Source organism: Kogia breviceps, chromosome X (genome assembly GCF_026419965.1).
Source record: "Kogia breviceps isolate mKogBre1 chromosome X, mKogBre1 haplotype 1, whole genome shotgun sequence".
Classification (NCBI taxonomy): Eukaryota; Metazoa; Chordata; class Mammalia; order Artiodactyla; family Physeteridae; genus Kogia; species Kogia breviceps.
The window spans coordinates 101,794,264-101,813,591 of record NC_081330.1 but is presented as its reverse complement, the minus strand read 5'-3'; the positions used below and the strand labels follow the sequence as shown (position 1 = coordinate 101,813,591).

Below are 19,328 nucleotides of genomic sequence, written 5' to 3'. Positions count from 1 at the left end.
CATCCTGCAGAAGGATGAAAGAGGGTAATAGCTCTGCTACTCGTTGTGGATTTTGAGCAAGACGTTTCTACTCTCTGAGCCTCAGTTTTCTCATCTATAAACCGAGGGGCTTAGACTAAGTACAATCTAACATTCCCTCAAGTTCTAAAGTTCTATGATACCTTGTACATGCTGAAATTCATTGACTTTAAGAAGCCATTGATTGTAAGGTGCATCAGGGCTTCAGATACCTCTAAAAAGGGGGGGAAATGCAGCCAATTATAACAGTAAGATGTTGTTCTGGATGTTCTACCTCTGTCTCTGCTTTTTTTTTTTTTTCTCTTTGCCCTTCCTCACACTGCTCTATGCCCCAAGAGGCCAACCTTAATGAACTGCTTTATTGGGGCTGTCTTGCCCTGTGGATTTGGGTTGGGATTAGCCAAAGGAAGGAACCAGTAGGAGGTTGAATGGTGGGAAGAAAGTGAGATTGATACAGTTCTTCCCTTGGCTCTTTCCTGCTGGGTCACAAAGTGCCAGGGGTTACATTCCTCTGCTCAGGATTATAGCTCCTGGCAGGTGGCCTTCTCCTCCAGCTGGACCTACGGTCACCACTCCCTCCCTTCACCCCTTCAGGCCTATGAGTGGTAAAGTCCTCGACTGTGGCCAGTTTCACCATCCCTCATTACTTTCCCTTAACCTTGACCACACCTTTATAAGTAGTTTTTAATTAATTTTTCCTCAGTGTCACAGTGACAGTTTCAGTGTTCCATTTGTTTCTGGCTGGGACCCTAACTGATACAGTAATTGGTATTGGGGTGTTCTTAAGAAGTAGGCTCTCAGGGCTTCCCTGGTGGCGCAGTGGTTGAGAATCCGCCTGCCGATGCAGGGGACACGGGTTCGTGCCCTGGTCCGGGAAGATCCCACATGCCGCGGAGCAACTAAGCCCGTGAGCCATGGCCGCTAGGCCTGCGCGTCCGGAGCCTGTGCTCCGCAACGGGAGAGGCCACAACAGTGAGAGGCCCGCGTACCGCAAAAAAAAAAAAAAAAAAAAAAGAAGTAGGCTCTCAAAATAGAATTTTAGCTGTGTGTTTGAGGAGCATTACAGGCATGTGTCAAAGTAGTAGATGCTTAGTTAGTCTGTTGGAATGAATGGGGAAAAAATGATTTTCCAATATTTGTACCTCTAATACCCAGCAAAAAACCAGGTAGCCAGAAATTAAGAGGGATTTCTCTTTTAGATTTCTCAGAATGTGCAGAGATGGTCATTGAAAGAAGTATGTTCCCTTAAAAAGATTCCCTTTGGTCTCTACAATAGACACCCCTGCTTCTGATTATCTTTGCTGATAGGAATGAAAAAAATTTTCCCAGTCAATATTTGGGTACCAGGTACCAGAGACTTTATTTTTTTGCTCTGGTAAAGATGGCACATCTGGAATAGCAAGAATGTCATCAATATGGTGGATGAGTCTACTATTCCATATGTAAAGACAATCAATATTCCTCTGGAGCCCGTTATAACAAAGAGCCAGAGAGATGGTGATCTTTTCTTAGATAAGAGAGTAAAGATAAACTGTTCTCTGTCATGTGAATGCACCGTTATACTTAGACTCAAAGAAGACGTTACATGGTCTCTCCTCTGACGTAGAAACTCAATTTACAGTGAAGAAAGTGCATCTGGGAGTTCATGCTATGGAATTCATTGGTCTTACCATGTGTCTCAGCACCTGAAAATAGCTGGTTTGATAGAAGAATGGAATGGTTTACTCAAAGCTCAATTATAGAATGAGCTAATATACAATGCTTAGTGAGGCTGGAGAGAATCTTACATGATAGAGTATATGCTTTAAATCAGCAGCCAAAATATGGTGCTGTAGCCCTTGTAGCCAAAACCCATGGGTTAAGGGACAAAGATGTGCAAATGGGGATGGCCCTTCTCGTTGTTATACCTAATAGCCTACTTAAGTAGTTTTTCCTGTATGTCTGCATGAACTTGGGTTCAGTGAGCCTAAGGGCTGTGGTGTCCAAGGAAGGCACTAGCATTTTTACATAGGAAACAGTCGTGGTTCTATCATACTGGAAGCTGAGAACGCCTCTGAAATTTATGGTGCTCTTCACACCACTAAACCTACAGGTAGAGAAGAGGTTACCTGTACTAGCTCAGGTGATTATCAAGAGGAAATTGCATTGCTCATCCACAGTGGTTTACAAGGAGAACAATGGCCAGAGCTCAGGGGATTTATTGAGGCATCTCTCAGTACTCCATTGCTCAGTCATCCTGGCCAAGGGAAAACTGCAGCAACCCAATGAAAACGGCCACTAAGGAATCAGATCCTTCCCGAATGAAGGTTTGGGTCCATCCTTCAGGTAAAGCAATGCAGCTGAAGTGCTGGCAGAGAGTCAGGAGAATTTGAAATGATTATTAACGCAGATCTCATGACCAGCTACGTAAGTGGGTTTGAAGCATCTTTGTTTGGTCTTGATTAACTGTTTTTTCCACCCTTTTTCTCCAACTAGCTTCTGGGAAGAGCACTGGTGGTAGGTAAGATTTTAAGTTTCAGGTGGGCATATGAGAGAACTGATCCAGTAGTCGACAGTCAGGAAATGTTCTGATAGTATCTGACAGATAGTAAATAGTTCAGGCTTTATGGGCCACCCAGTCTTTGTTGCGACTACTCATCTCTGCCATTGTGGAGCAAAAACAGCCATAAACAATATGTTTAAAATGTGTGTGCCTGTGTTCCAATAAGTCTGTTGACAAAAACAAACAGCCAGTCTGTTGGCTCTAGGTTGCTGACTTCAGTAGGTGATGGGGACATGAAATTTTTATTCAGACAGAAGAGTAGATGCTAGGGCTTCCCTGGTGGTGCAGTGGTTGAGAATCTGCCTGCTAATGCAGGGGACACGGGTTCGAGCCCTGGTCCGGGAAGATCCCATGTGCCGCGGAGTGGCTAAGTCCATGAGCCACAACTACTGAGCCTGCGCGTCTGGAGCCTGTGCTGCGCAACGGGAGAGGCCGCGATAGTGAGAGGCCCGCGCACCGCGATGAGGAGTGGCCCCTGCTCGCCGCAACTGGAGAAAGCCCTCGCACAGAAACAAAGACCCAACACAGCAAAAATAAATAAATTAATTAATAAACTCCTACCCCCAACATCTCCTTTTTTTTTTTTTTTTTTTTTTTTTGCGGTACACGGGCCTCTCACTGCTGTGGCCTCTCCCGTTGCGGAGCACAGGCTCAGCGGCCATGGCTCACAGGCCCAGCCGCTCCGTGGCATGCGGGATCCTCCCGGACCGGGGCACGAACCCACGTCCCCTGCATCGGCAGGCGGACTCTCAACCACTGCGCCACCAGGGAAGCCCAACATCTCCTTTTTAAAAAAAAAAAAGAGTAGATACTGAGGGTAGAAGGGATGAACTGTGCTGAGTGATCTCTGTCTGCCCGACCAGAGTCCCTCTCTGCAATTTTTGAAACGGCTTTGCTCCTTCACCCTCTGGTTTTCAGTTGGGTTTGGCCAACTGGAGCCAATAGTGGGAGATCAGAGAACATGAGGAGAGAAAGTTCAGGGTATTTATTCCCCATGCTCCTTCCCTGCTGAGCTGAGGGTTGTTAAAGGCTGTGTTCTTCTATCACAGCTCTGCTTAGGTGGTCTGTCCTAAAACTATACGTAGAGTTCTCTCTGAGTTCCAGTTATCACTTCCTCCACTTGCCCTTCCAGCCTAGGGTGGTAAATGTCCTCTGATGCTACTAGCTTTGGAATGCTTCAGTATCCCTTAATGGTTCCTTTTACCATGCTCACCCATTATAAGTAATCCTTTCATTATGTCGTCTTCAATTCCTACTAGAATCTGCCATCCATTTCCCACCAGGACTTAGACTCAAAAAATGTCATTGATTGGAAGACACTGTCCACTTCAGAGATGTTAAAATGTGGGGGGGGGAGTACATCTCAGAATCAATGAAGTATGCTAATTGCAATATACTCCTGGTGAATGAATGAATCCATGAATGATTAGTATTCACAGTGCAGCTCACCTCAAAGGACAGATACAGTGGAGTGCTGTGACAGATTGCGTGTTATTCAGAATGAACTTCAAAAATCAGAATCAACATTGATTCTTCTTAAGTACTTAGATGCTCTTTCTTAGTCTTGAGACGGGTAATCGATAGCAAGGTCATGTCCTTGCCCGGGACTTCTAACTGTTACAACAGAGCTAAAACATTAGAAAGCTCTTGAGTCATTCCATTTCTCCTGAAATGAGATGACTCCAAAGAAACAGCTACCGACCTGGGTACGATTTGTTTTTTGGGGAAGCAGGCCAACTGACTGTTGTTTGTGACTCTTCATGAACTGAGTTCAGAGCTTTCTACAAGAAGAGAATGGTCCAGGAACACATCAGAGTCCTCACAAGTTGCAGTTAACTCACATTCACTGCCCTACATGACAACTGGCATATGTTCTGGCCAAGCCTATTTTAACAGCCATGGGCCTTCTTTACAGCCTAAGACATTACTTAGTCTAGGCTGCCTGTCTAAAACTTGCCAACTCTTTAGCAAAACTAGTGACCCGATCTGCATAGGCTGTCTGATTACAGAAATCTAGCAATAACTGAGGCTATCAGACTAGTACAGGAGCTATTGTGCCTTTGGAAAAATCTGCTGTGTTTCCTTTTTCTAATTCTTAAGTTCCTCATTGTTCCCATAGAGAGAAAGAAACAAGTGTCTCTCCTCTGGCCCTCTTCTGGAGCACTGGTCCGTGATAAAATAAGGAGCTTACATCAGAATGTAAATCAATGTGCTGCTTCCTTTGCTGAGAAAGTTTTGCTATAAAAACTATCAAACTAAATAATGCATTTATTGACATTAATGATTTACATTCTGGGGCCAGCTCCCTATTTCCTTGTGAACCACTAAGAAATGGTCCAGGGACCAGTAGCCAGTAGGAGGACTACTGCTCCAAGGACTGCTGCTCTAATGCTCCAAGGAGCATTCCTCTAGAGGGCCTTGGAAATCAGTCCCTTCTCAGGATGGTCTGCTAAATTGCTGCCACTTATTGAGAAATGAGAGTATTTCTTCCCATTCCACTTTTCCAAGAAAGAGGTGGCTCTTTTCTCCAAGCCTTTGAATCCATGCTTACTCTCAGAGGACATCAGAAACCCACTTAATGGCCTGCCCAGGAGTCGAATGGAATTCCATGAGACTCACAGATGCATCGAAAGATACTCAGGAGAGAAGGATTCAGATTTGATCTGTGGTCAGACAGATGACAGTGTTTCAGTTCCATTTGAAATCAGTTTGTTAGTCCCAGGGTACTGCTGCCTAAGTACAACATCACTCTACAGGGAAACTTGTCACTTCTGATGGAGAGAGAGACAGACAAACAAAACAAAACTCCAAACTCTGTGCACAGAAATTAAATTTCCCCCAAGCTTCGACACAGCCATAGAACAAACAGAAAAACAAAGCCTTAGGCCAAGCATCTTCAGAAATGACATGATAATAGCAGAAGTGTATTCCATTGTGTGTGCACGCGTGCGTGTGCGTGGATGTATGTATACCACATCTTTTTCTGTTCATCGGTCAGTGGACATTTAGGTTGCTTCCATGTCTTGGCTATTGTAAATAGGGTTGCTGTGAACATTGGGGTGCAAGTATCTTTTCGAATTAGTTTTCTCTGGATATATGCTCAGGAGTGGGATTGCTGGATCATATGGCAACTCTATTTTTAGTTTTCTAAGGAACCTCCATACGGTTTTCCATAGGGACTGCACCAGTTTACATTCCCACCAGCAGTGTAGGAGGGTTCCCTTTCTCCACACCATCTCCAACATTTGTTATTTGTAGACTTTTTAATGATGGCTATTCTGACTGGTGTGAGGTGATACCTCATTGTAGTTTTGATTTGCATTTCTCTGACGATTAGTGATGTTGAGCATCTTTTCATGTGCCTATTGACCATCTGTATGTCTTCTTTGGAGAAATGTCTATTTAGATCTCTTGCCCATTTATTGATTGGGTTGTTTGTTTTTTTGATATTCAGTTGTATGAGCTATTGGTGTATTTTGAAAGTTAAGCCCTTGTTGGATGCATCATTTGCAAATATTCTCTCCCAGTCCTTGGGTTGTCTTTACGTTTTGTTTGTGGTTTCCTTTGCTGTGGAATGGAATGGAATACTACTCAGCCATAAAAAAGGAAACATTGCCATTTACAGCAACATGGATGGACCTAGAGATTATCATACTAAGTGTACTAAGAAAGAGAAAGACAAATACCATATGATATCACTTATATGTGGAACCTAAAATATGATACAATTGAACTTATTTACAAAATAGAAACAGACTCACAGACATAGAAAATAAATTTATGATTACCAAAGGGGAGAGGGGGTGGGGGAGGGATAAATTAGGAGTTTGGGGTTAGCAGATACAAACTATTATATATAAAGTAGATAAACAACAAGGTCCTACCGTATAGCACAGGGAACTATATTCAATAACCGGTAATAAACTATAATGGAAAAGAACATGAAAAAGAATGTGTGTGTGTGTGTGTGTGTGTGTGTGTGTGTATGTGTGTATCTGATCACTTTGTTGTACACCAGAAGCTAATACAACATTGTAAATCAAATATACTTCAATAAAAATTTTTTTAAATATGAGAAATCTATCTTCACACTGCACATTCACCAGTAAAATTGATTCTGATTAACAAAGATAGTTGCCTTGCATCATTTCTATGTCTTTCTCCTGAGGAGAAACAAGTGCTGTATTTTAGATGAGATAAGCGTGCTTCTAACTTTGTAATGCAAACTCTAAACATTGGCCATAGGCAGAGAAGCAATGACTTTGGTAAGTGTTTATGTCAGTGGTTATACCGGCATCCTTCACACCTCATCCAAAATAGTGATTTACACTTTTGGCTGCACATGAGAATCCCCTTGTAAAGTCTCTCCAGGCCCTGTCTGCACCCAGGAAACTTCCATCATAATCTCTTGGGATGGCACCAAAGCATCAGTGTTTTTTAAAACTCCCCAAGTAATTTCATTGTGCATCCGAGGTTAAGAAAGACTGGCACAAATGGTGTTGAGAGAACCGGTAGGCTAAGTATGATGTTTGCTGAAAAAGACACACCCCTTAGGGCACTAAGGTAAGGGGCACCTTCCAGTATCTCTTCTGTGACTCCAGGTGCCAAATTTAATATTGTTAAAAAGCAAGTAAAGCAGGAAGGAGAGGAAGTATTTGTGACTTCTTGTGAAGATTAAATGAGATAATGTATATGCAGTGTTTGGATTCTCGATGGGCCAGAAGAGTCCGTTCATCCCTGCTATTCATTTCTGATTAAATTAGTGAAGGATTATAGAATTTATTGATAGATAGCTGCAGGGAATTTCCTGGCAGTCTAGTGGTTAGGACTCCGTGCTTTCACTGCCGAGGGTGCAAATTCAATTCCTGGTCGGGGAACTGAGATCCCACAAGCCACATGGCGCGGCCAAAAAAAAAAAAGAAAGAAAGACAGCTGCAGACCACAGGAACAGATGTAGCAAATTTGAAGGGATTTTCCCTTGTGCTTTGGGTCCCTACAAGGCACACTGTCCACGACTCCTGCCAGAGTTGAGAAAAAAGCCCAATTTTTGTTATTCTTACACGCCTTCCTACTCAAGGCCCTGTCACCATTCCAGAATTATATTCACAATCGGTGCACTTCAGTTTAAGGCAGCAGTTCACAGTGTGGTCTGTAGACCCTTGGGCACCCTAAAATCTTTTCGAGGGGTCGGCAAGGCCAAAGCTATTTTCCTTATTTACTTTTCCCCACTCTGTTGACATTTGCTTTGATGGTCCAGAAGCAATGGTGAGTAAAACTGCTAGCACTTCAATTTCTTTGCCTAAATACACACACATTAAGAAAATAAAACACCACTTTCATTTTTAAATGTCCTGATGAAGCAGTAAAAATTATTAATGTCTTTAAATCTTGACCTTTAATTACATGTGATTTTTAAGATTTTTTATGCGTGCCCAAGTTTGAGGGTTGTCTCAAGGAAAAGCACTAGTGCACTGGAGTTGCATATTGAACTGGCTGCATTTTGCAACTATTTTTATTTTAAAGAATGAATGACAGATAAACTATAGTTATTCAGGCTTGAGGACTGGGCACACATTTTCTCAAAAATGAACAAAGTGAGCCTGTCACTTCAAGGAAGAGTATGTGCTGCCAATGATAAAATTTCAGCTTTGAAGCAAAACATCTTCCCGATACTTGGAGACATTTCTGGTAGGAGGATCGGTGATGACATTAATCAAGGTGAATTTTTGATACTGTATAACAAATTTTATCGACCTTTGGAAGATCTGCCTGACTCAGTGAACCAATATGTTCTAAATGACCAGTGCATCAGTTATTGAATACAAAATCGTGCATGGGTAAAAGATCCATTCAAAGTGCAAGATAGACCAATGGATTTTAATGCAACACAGTATACGAAGTTTTCCACAGTGACGTTAATCTTTAAGGAACTACCGCTTGCTGAGTTCTGGCGAAATGTAAATGAAAACTATCCGTAGTTATCTAAATAAGGCTATTAAACTATTTCTCTCTTTTCCAAATGTATAATTCTGTGAAATCAGATTTTCTTCATATACTTCAATCAAAACAACATTGATATTGCAACAGACTGAATGGAAAAGCATATATGAAAATCTAGAAGTCTGCTTTTATGGCACACTTTGAAGAGGCTTGCAATCATGCAAAATAATGCCACACATCTCGCTTTTTTAAAAAGTTTGAGAAGCATATGTAGTTTTTCTAAAAAATGTGCTATCTACATTAACATGAGTTAATTTTTTCCTAAATGAATTGAAATATAAATTATTTAAAACTTTTTGAGTCTTAATTGAGGTACAACTGACATTAGTTTCAGGTGTAAAACATAATGATTCAATATTTGTATATATTGTGAAATCACCATATGTGTAGTTAACATCTGTCACCATATTTACAAAAAAATTTTTTTTCTTGCAGTGAGGACTTTTAGGATCCACTCTCTTAGCAACTTTCAAATGTGAAATACAATATTATTAACAGTAGTCACCTTGCTGTTATTACATTTCCATGACTTATTCATTTTACAGCTGGAAGTTTGTGCCTTTTGACCCCTTTTACCCATTTTACCAACTACCTCCATCTCCCTGGTGACCACCAATCTGTTCTTGAGCTTGGGGTTTGTTTGTTTTTTAGACCACGTATAAGAGGTATCATATAATAATTGTCTTTCTCGGGCTTTCTTACTTCCCTTAGTATGATAATCTCTAGGTCCATCCATGTTGCTGCAGATGGCATTATTTTATTCTTTTTTATGGTTGAATAATATTCCATTGTATTATATGTACCACAGCTTCTTTATCCATTCATCCATCAGTGGACACTTAGGTTGTTTCCATAGCTTGGCTATTGTAAATAATGCAGCAATGAATATGGGGGTGAATATATTTTTTGAATTAGTGTTTTCATTTTCTTCAGATAAATAACCAGAACTGGAATTGCTGGATCATATGGTGGTCCTATTTTTAAGTTTTTGAGGAAACCTTTATACTGTTTTTCATAGTGACTGCACCAATTTACATTCCCACCAATAGTGCACAGAGTTCCCTTTTCTCCACATCCTCACTAACACTTGTTATCTGTCTTGTCTTTTTGATAATAGCCATTCTAACAGGTGTGAGGTGATATTTTTGTGGTTTTGATTTGCATTTCCCTGATGATTAGTAATGTTGAGCATCTTTTCATGTACCATTGGCCGTCTGTATGTCTTCCTTGGAAAAATGTCTATTCAGATCATCTCTGTTTTTAATTGGATTGCTTGTTGTTTTGCTATTGAGTTGTATCATTTAATATATTTTGGATATTAACCCTTTATCAGATATATGATTTGCAGATATATTCTCCCATTTGATAGGTTGCCTTTTCATTTTGTTGGTGATATCCTTTGCTGTGCAGAAGCTTTTTAGTTTGACTCTTTTTGCTTTTGTTGATTTCACTTTTGAAGTCAGATCCAAAAAATCATTGCCAAGATGATGTCAAGAAGCTTACTGCCTATGTTTTCTTCTAGGAGTTTCATGGTTTCAGGTCTCACATTCAAGTCTTTAATCCATTTTGAGTTGATTTTTGTGTACAGTGTAAGGTAGTGATCTAGTTTCATACTTTTGCATGTGGCTGTTCGGTTTTCCCAACACCATTTATTGAAGAGACTGTCCTTTCCCCATTGTATATTCGTGGCTCCTTTATTGTAAATTAATTGACCATACATGCATCAATTTATTTCTGGACTCCCTGTTCTGTTCCATTGGTCTGTGTGTCTGTTTTTAGGCCAGTACCATACTGTTTCAATTACTATAGCTTTGTAATGTAGTTTGAAATCAGGGAGTGGAGTGTGATGCCTCCAGCTTTGTTCCTTTTTCTCAAGATTGCTTTAGCTATTCAGGGTCTTTTGTAGTTCCATATGAATTTCAGAATTGTTTATTCTGTTTCTTTGAAAAATTACATTGAAATTTTGATAGAGATTGCATTGAATCTGTATATTTCATTGGATAATATGGAAATTTTAACAATATTCTTACAATTGATGGGCATGGAATATCTTTTTGTTTACTTGTGCCTTCAGTTTCTTTTATCAATATCTTATAGTTTTCAGTGTACAGGTCTTTCAGCTCCTTGGATAAATATATTCCTTGGATCTTTTTGTTTCCTTCTAGTGTATTCCTCATTTCAGTTATTGTGTTGTTCATCACTGATTGTTTGTTCTTTAGTTCTTCTAGGTCCTTGTTAAGTATTTCTTGTATCTTCTCGATCCGTGCCTCCATTCTCTTTCCAAAATCTTGGATCATCTTCACTGTCATTACTCTGAATTCTTTTTCAGGTAGATTGCCTATTTCCTCTTCATTTATTTGGTCTTGGGGGATTTTACCTTGCCCCTTTGTCTGCTTGCTGTACAGTAGAAACTAACACAACATTGTAAAGCAACTATACTCCAATAAAAATTAATTTTAAACAAGTAAAAAAAAAAAGGTGCCGTGCTCAATAAATATGACACATGAATGAAAAAAAAATATTCCTAGGTATTTTATTCTTTTTGGTGCAATTGTGAATGGGATTGATTTCTTCTCAGTTTTAATTTCTAGCACAGTAAATATTGGTAGATGTAACCAACATAAATGAAAGTGCTTTGGAGTCCTTCAAAGGTTTGAGAGCTACTGGTTTAAGGAAATGTTTACACACATAGGCTAGCCTGATTTTCGTTATTGCACAGTTAAATTACTAATTCATCAGTTTGATCTTGTGGAAGTTTGGTTTTAGGCTTTGTTGAGCAGATCTATTTCAGTTTACCTTAGACCAGAGGCTTAGTCTTTACTTCTGGGTTTTCAGTGGAAGCCCAACTTGTTCAAAGAGCTCCTTTACCTTGCTTGATTCAGTCTCTGGCACCGACTAGCTACTGAGATGTCTGTTCTTTCAGCTGTTGTTTTGCCCCTGGACTCCTTGGAGCTTTGCTCTGCACATGTACACTTCAGGGGTCAGTTAAGGATTTGAGATGAATTTATAGGCATATTTGGAGCCTCCCTCCCTGTGGCTTTCTCCTCTCTCATGTCTCCTCCTCAATTTCTAGTCTCTCTAGCCACTCTACCTCTGTCTTGCGAATCCTTAGCTCAGTAAGACTGCATCCTTCTGCTTGAGCTCCATGTCCAATTCACCAAGCAAATGGAGGAGGCTTCTGAGGCAAAGCCCACTAAATGTGGATCTCATCCAGTGTGCTTCCATTCTTTGAGGGTCATATCTTCTGTAGTCTTTGCCTGCTTTTGGTTGAATTCCAGTGAACTCAGGCAACTTTTGTTGTTGTTGTTTTTCCAGATTTATAATTATTAGCAGGAGAGTTCGTATGGTATGAACTACACTGCTGATAAATGAAATGGAATTACTGTCTTTTCTCATATTTGAACGAAGATCCGCAAGGCCATGTCCTCATCTGTGGAGAGACAGCAGAGTCAATACCATGTCCTTGAAAAATATGTCCTCCTCCAGCTGTGCCGTGTTCTAGAAACTATTTTCCCACAATCCACATACTGACTCTAATTTTATATTGTCTTATCTATGTGCTTCTGATGTTGGGCCAACATCACTTTCTCATAGACTACCCCTTCATCCTTGGTGGATGGTCATCTATCTAACATCCTTTGTTCGTACTTGCATTTTGTTATTGATTCACATCATTATATATGTCTTTTTAAAACATGGTTTCTGGTTTTTGACCATTTTACATCATTGTGGACTTATAGTTCCAGTTGACGTTGATCGTTGTCATATTTTTGGTATTCAAACTGTAAGCAGTTGGCCTTTATTAGCTCTTTCTTCAGACTAACTTATTTATTCCTTCATTTTTTACTTTTTTGTTGAAGTATAATTTACCTACAATGAAATGTACCTATTTAAAGTGTACAGTTGGACATGTTTTGAAAAATGTATACAGCCATGCAACCCACATCCCTATCAAGATAGAACATTTCTAACACCCCATGATGTTTCCCTTATGCTTCATTCCAATCAATTTCTCCCCTGGTAGATGAAACCACCGTTGTGCTGATTTCTGTCACTACAGACTACTTTTGTCTGTTTGCAAATTTCATATAAAGGGAATTATACAATATGTACTCATTTGGGTCAAGCTTCTTTCACTCAAGATGATTTTGAATTTCATCTATAAGTTGCACATATCAGTAGTTTGTTCATTTTTATGGCTGAGCAGTATTCCATCTTGCCAGTTTATATATTCTCTTGGGCCGGTTCCAGTGGGGATTATGATGAATAAAGCTTCAAGCCTTTTTGAAGCTTTATTTTCTGTTCTCTTAAGTAAATACCAAGGAGTGGAATTGTTGCGTCTTAGGGAAGTATGTTTAACTTTATAAGAAATTACTGGTTTTTCCAAAGGTATTTTATTGCGGTTTTCATTTTTTATTTCCCTGATGACTAAAGATGTTGAACATCTTTTCATGTGCTTTTATGGCATTCATATGTCTTCTTTTTGAACTGTCTGATTAAATGTTTTGCTAATTTTTTAACTTGTATTTTATTATTCACTTGCAGGGGCTCCTTATCTTCACTTTAAAAAAATATTACCTCATTTACCTCTGAAAACAACAAGATGTGTTGTTTCTGACCTTTTGAAAACAACAAGATTTCTCAGGCTCCCTTTTGAGTTTTCCTGCCCCACACATGGAACCAACTACAGTTGACCCTTGACCAACACAGATTTGAACTGTGTGGGTCCACTTATATGTGGATTTTTTTTTTCAATAGTAAATACTACAGAACTACGTGATCTGAGGTTGGTTGAATCTATGGATGCAGAACCACAGATACAGAGGGCCCACTTTAAAGTTATATGCATATTTTCAACTGTGGGGGGAGGTCAGCACCCCTTATTCCCACATTGTTCAAGAGTCAGCTGTACTCTCTAGGGAATCCTGTCACCTTCTTGTGGAAGTCATGATGATAACCTATGTAACCTCTCTTAGACCCTGAAACAAGAAGAGCCGGGCCCAGCCCTCACCATAGAGCCAGTTCTGACCAGGGTGGGGGGCTGGACCTAGATCTTCCTGCGTTGAAGTCTAGGACAGGATACTTAGAAATCACCATGAGAGTCAGTTCTGCCCCCAAAACATTGTACCCTAAAATGGGAACCTCAAAGCCCGTCAAGTTCATCCATGCTGATTTCTATAATCCTCCAGTTATAAGCATGAGACGTCTTGCCAATCCTCTCACTAGTCTTCTGTTGTCCTGTCATTCTCATACTGCTCTGAGTATGCCCCAGCTGAACTCTCTCCCAGAGCTTTCTGTGATGCCTTCTGGACCACTGCCACACACACACACACACACACACACATTTCATAGTAAGCTAACCTTCCTATATCTTTGGTATCTTTTCAGAACAATCCTAAGTAAATCCTGACTTTCTCCTGCATCACTTTTCAAAGAGGATATTGTTCTTTCTTTCATACTCCAATATTTCTTGGTTGAAGGGTACTGCCAATATCTTCCCAGTTCTCCACTGCCCTCTCCAATTGTTGTTCATTTTTAACCTAACCTAAGCAAAAGACTTTGTCTGAGATTCCTGCCCCCTAGCATATGACTTTCCATCAGCCTCCCCTTACAGCCACAAAACTACATTCTGTTCTCTCCTCCACACTTATATAAGCCTTTGGAACTTGAATCTCATTTATCTTCTCTGCCTTAACTCTTGCCAAGAGGTCTTATCATCCATGTGGACAACCCATCCAAGTCTCTAACATCCCAATTCCAAGGATGTTTTCCTCCATTCTTTGGCTGTCACCACCTATTTTCTAAATGCCTCCTATCTTTATACTCATTACACTCAGTGTTCTACCACCTGGTGATCACTAGCCCTTCCCTGTATTCTTTCAATATGTTAGTCCCATTACTGTCCTTATTTCTTTTTAGACTGATCCTGGACCTTGTTGGGTCATCACATTTTCTCAGTCCTACAATCAACTCCCTCAACGTTGTCCTGCCACCTTTAGCACAACCTTCCACCCCTAGATCAGTTCTCCAACATGCCTTTTCTCTTCTTCCACCTGGATGATTAGCATTGCTAAAGAAAAATGGTCATTTGTGCTGATTGGTTTCATGATGGCTTGTGTGATATTTCTCCAAGAGGTACTTGAATATCTCCATTAACTATAGAATTTCGAGGAAGAGAAGTCCAACAAATCTAGTGTTTGAAGACTACAGGGTTTTTTTGTTTTTTATCTGCCGCACCGTGCAGCATGCGGGATATTAGTTCCCCTGACCAGGGATCAAACCTGCACCCCCTGCATTGGAAGTGTGGAGTCTTAACCATTGGACTGCCAGGGAAGTCCCTGGAAACGACACTTTTTATTTTGCTGTATCACTCAATATCTAATTTCAGAAAATAGAATCTACTACAGCTAGAGTTGAACAGAAAGGATTTCCTCCTTATCTAGAGGTGAAAGACTGAAGAAATATACTTTATGCTGAACTCGGAGAATACCTCCCTAAACCAGTTGGGACTGCCAAGGGAGCTGCCAAGAAGCTATAAGATCAGGAATTTGCCTACCAAATTGGGAAGCTACCATGAGATTTGCTTGTTCTAGAACTACTCCATTATTGCTACCTTCAAGAAGCCATGGTCCCAAGGGGAGGGGAAAGGGTAATCTGGGAGGAAGTGAAAGTAGCATTGACATATATACACTACCAAATGTAAAATAGCTAGCTGGTGGGAAGCAGCTGCATAGCACAGGGAGATCAGCTCAGTGTTTTGTGTCCACCTAGACGGGTGGGATAGGGAGGGTGGGAGGAAGACACAAGAGGTAGGAGATATGGGGATATATGTATATGTATAGCTGATTCACTTTGTTATACAGCAGAAACTAACACACCATTGTAAAGCAATTATACTTCAATAAAGATTTTTTTTTTTTTTTTAAATAGCAGCTATGGTCCCAATTAAGAAGCTGCCATCAATTATTGGCAAAAAAACCCCCACACTGCCTCTGCCACAATCTCTAATAATGTGCATGCTCTGCATTTATCTTCTTTCCACACATTGATTTAGTTTCAAAGCCAAGTCACCCTTGAGTGCATCTGACTGATGGAATCTTTTTTTGTTTCTCTTTAAATTTTTTATTGAAGTATAGTTGATTTACAGTGTTGTGTTAATTTCTGCTATACAGCAAAGTGATTCAGTTATACATATATATAGATATTCTTTTTCATATTCTTTTCCATTATGGTTTATCACAGTATATTGAATATAGTTCTCTGTACTATACAGTAGGACCTTGTTGTTTATCCATCCTGTATATAATAGCTTTCATCTGCTAACCCCAAACTCCCAATCCATCCCTCCCCCAACCTCCCCTTGACTGATGGAATCTTAATCACTTCTCAAACTATAGCTGCAAAGGAATCTGGGGAATATAATAGTTTGTATGTCTTTCATCATCTACATGCTAAAAAGGGTTGAATACATATTAAGCAAACCTATATACATTATCGACCATACTGCCCCTGTCCTAAAGATCATTGAATGATTCTCTAATATAAAAGATTTTAGATGCTGTAGAAGGTAGTCTTCTACTTTGTATTGCCCCCCACCCCGCACAGTGATCCTCACCTCTTGGTATCCATACCCTTGAATACTCCCCTCCCTCACTGAATAGGGCTGACCTATGTGATGAGTAAGATTCTATGGAAGTAACCGTCTTCTTTTGAGGCTAGGTCATGAAAGATATTGTCATTTCTACTTTGTTCTCTCTTGGATCACTTCCATTGGAAGAAGCCAACCACCTTGTTATGAGAACACTCATGCAACTCTGTGAAGAGGCCCACTTGGGGAATAACAGATCTCCTCCAACAACCACTGCCAACTTGCCAGTCATGTGAGTGAGCTGCCATGGAAGTGGATCCTCCAGCCCCAGTCAAACCTTCAGATGACTGTAGCCCTGGACAACACCTGACTGCAACCCCATGAGAGACTACAAGCCAGGATTGTTTAGCTAAGCTGCTCCCAAATCCATGACCCAGAGACATTGTGAGAGATAATAAATGTTTATTGTTATGTTGTTACTAAGCTTTGGGGTAATTTTTAATGCATAAATAGATGCATAATATAGTTACCAGCATGTTGGACATTAATCTTTTCTTCAGTGTGCTTTGGATGATCTCATTGCCTTTTTTTATTCCCCACTCCATTCATCTAAGTTCAAGCCCAAGAGTTGAGGGCTTGTAGAGGTGAAATCTGCAGTTCTCTGGGAATGACCTGGACTCTTCTACCTTCTGGTTTAGCCTTCACTAAGCCTTCTGATAATGGTCAAGCAGTTCCTCTTAGACCAACCTCCCACAGACAACTGTATGTGGACAAAATATAAAAGAAAACAACTACCTGAAGGTACTGAAGAGCGACCAAAAAACAGGCAGATACCAGAGGGCGGTCATCACTTGGAAGAGGGCACGTATGCTAGGTGAATCATCAGGGTTTGCTGGGTTTTGTGTAAGGGCAGGTTGCTGTATGCACCATGCTGGGGTTGGGGAGGAGGCTTAAATGAAGATAGTCTTAGTGGTTTGAAGAACCAGAGGAAAGGGTAGGAGCAACCATAGCAACTGAAAAGTCAGAAGGGAAATCCCAGAAAGGAGATAACCAGAAGTGGGCAGCAGAGAAGGGGAGCTCCAGATTCTGTGTATAAACTACCTAAATTTCTCACTGGTCACTGTACCACTCATGTGCAGGCCGGGAGTAAGGGGCGGGTTCCAAGTAGCCCAGTGAAGTTTAAAAGAGCTGAACTGAGATTCCAGCTGCTGTCTACCAAAACAGAGTTTGAGTCCCGCCGATTTAATTGCCTGCTGCTTCATTACACACACACGCACATGCACGCACATGTAAAAGTGCTGCTGTGCCAAACAGTATGACCAAGCAGAACTGAGGATTGTTTGTTTTTATGGGGTCCAAAAGGCACAAAGAAAAGTCCTGTAAGATTTGCAGTGAAAAACCAGTCCTGTAGAAGAGAGCCTATTAATTTTTGAAATGGCCCCAAATTTTGGTGTAGGGTATGTATGTATGCATGCATATGTATATATATGTATTTTTAATTGAATACATTTGACATGTAACATTTTGTGGATTTAAGGTATATAATGTGCTACTATGATATATTTATATATTGCAACATGATTGTAATTGTAGCAGTATTTATGACTTTACATAATTTTAGTATATATTTTTGTCTATATTCATTATACTGTGAATTAGATGTCTGTGACTTACTTACTACTCATTGCAAGTTTGTACCCTTAAACAACATCAGTCTTATCCCCTAGCCGCTGGTAACCACCACTTCACTCTGTTTTTTACAGGTTTGACTTTTAAAGTTTCCACATGTAAGTGATATCATGCAGTACTTGTCTTTCTCTGTCTTATCTTGGCATAATGTGCTCAAGGTCTATCCATGTTGTCACAAATAGCAGGATATCCTCCTTTCTCACGGCTGAATAATATTCCATTATGTATATATGCCATATCTTTATTTCCATTCATCTATTATGGGCATTTGGGTTATTTTCATATCTTGGCTATGGTTAATAATACTGCAGTAAACACAGGAGTGCCTATATCTCTTCAAAATCCCATTTTCATTTCCTTTGGGTATATACCTAGAAGGGGAATTACTGGATTGTATGATAGATCTAATTTTAATTTTTTGAGGAAACTCCATATTGTTTTCCATAGGGTTGGACCAATTTACATTCGGACCAGCAGTGTACAAGGGTTCCTTTTTCTCCACCTCCTCAGCGGCACCTGTTGTCTCTATCTTCTTGAGGATCGGCATTCTAACAGGTGTGAGATATCTATTTGTGGTTTTGATCTGTATTTCCCTGCTGAATAGTGACACTGGGCATCTTTTTGTGTGCCTGTTGGCCACCTTGATGTCCTCTTTGGAAAACTGTCCATTCCGATTTTCTGCCCATTTTTAATTGGATTGTTTGTTTGCTATTGAGTAAGTTCTTTATATATTTTGAATGTTAACCCCATATCAACTATATGATTTGCAATTATTTTCTCCCATTCAGTAGGTTGCCTTTTCAATGTGCTGATGATTTCGTTTACTGTGAAAAAGTTTTTGAGTTTGATGATTTTAGCTTTCATTGTTTGTCCTTTTGGCACCACGTTGAAAAAAAATCATTGCCAAGTCCAATATCAAGAAGCTTCTTCCCTACCTCTTCTTCTAGGAATTTCATGTTATCAGGGCTTATATTTAAGTCTTTGATCTTTTTCAAGTTAATTTTTGCAAGTGGTGTAAGACAGGGGTCCAATTTCATTTTTCTGCTTGTGTTTCTCCAACTTTCCCAGCACCATTTTTTTAAGAGACTATACTTCCCCCATTGGGTCTTCTTGGCTCCCTTATTGAATATTAGTTGGCCGTATGTGCTGTAATTTATTTCTGGGCTCTCTATTCTGTTCCATTTGTCTTATGTCTCCATTTTTGTGCCAGTGCCATACTGTTTTTATTAATATGGCTTTGTAGTATAGTTTGAAATCAGGATGTCTGATACCTCCAGCTTTGTTCTTTTTTCCAGGATTGCTTTGGCTATTTGGGGTCTTAATGGTTCCACACCAATGTTAGGGTTGTTTATTCTATTTTTTTGAAGAACGTCTTTGGTACTTTGATGAGGATTGTACTGAATCTGTAGATGGCTCAGGGTAGTGTGGAGATTTTGACAGTATTAATTCCTCCAATCCATGAACACAGGATGTCGTTCCATTTGTTGGTGT

The 19,328-nt window shown here is 40.1% G+C and overlaps 1 protein-coding gene across 5 annotated transcripts in view; it reads left to right on the top strand.

Annotated features, from left to right (window-relative positions):
- The window catches only part of SYTL5 (synaptotagmin like 5), a 243,897-nt gene that overhangs the window by 211,494 nt on the left and 13,075 nt on the right, over positions 1-19,328 (top strand). For 2 of the 5 annotated variants that reach the window (XM_067023035.1, XM_067023037.1), the window contains exon 18: positions 16,338-16,629. The exons of 1 other annotated variant lie outside the window; for it this stretch is intronic. The gene's annotated coding sequence lies outside the window, so the exon portion shown is untranslated. Of the gene's footprint in view, positions 1-16,337; positions 17,821-19,328 lie in introns of those variants that run through there. 2 more of the 5 variants (XM_067023040.1, XM_067023034.1) reach the window with 2 other exon arrangements.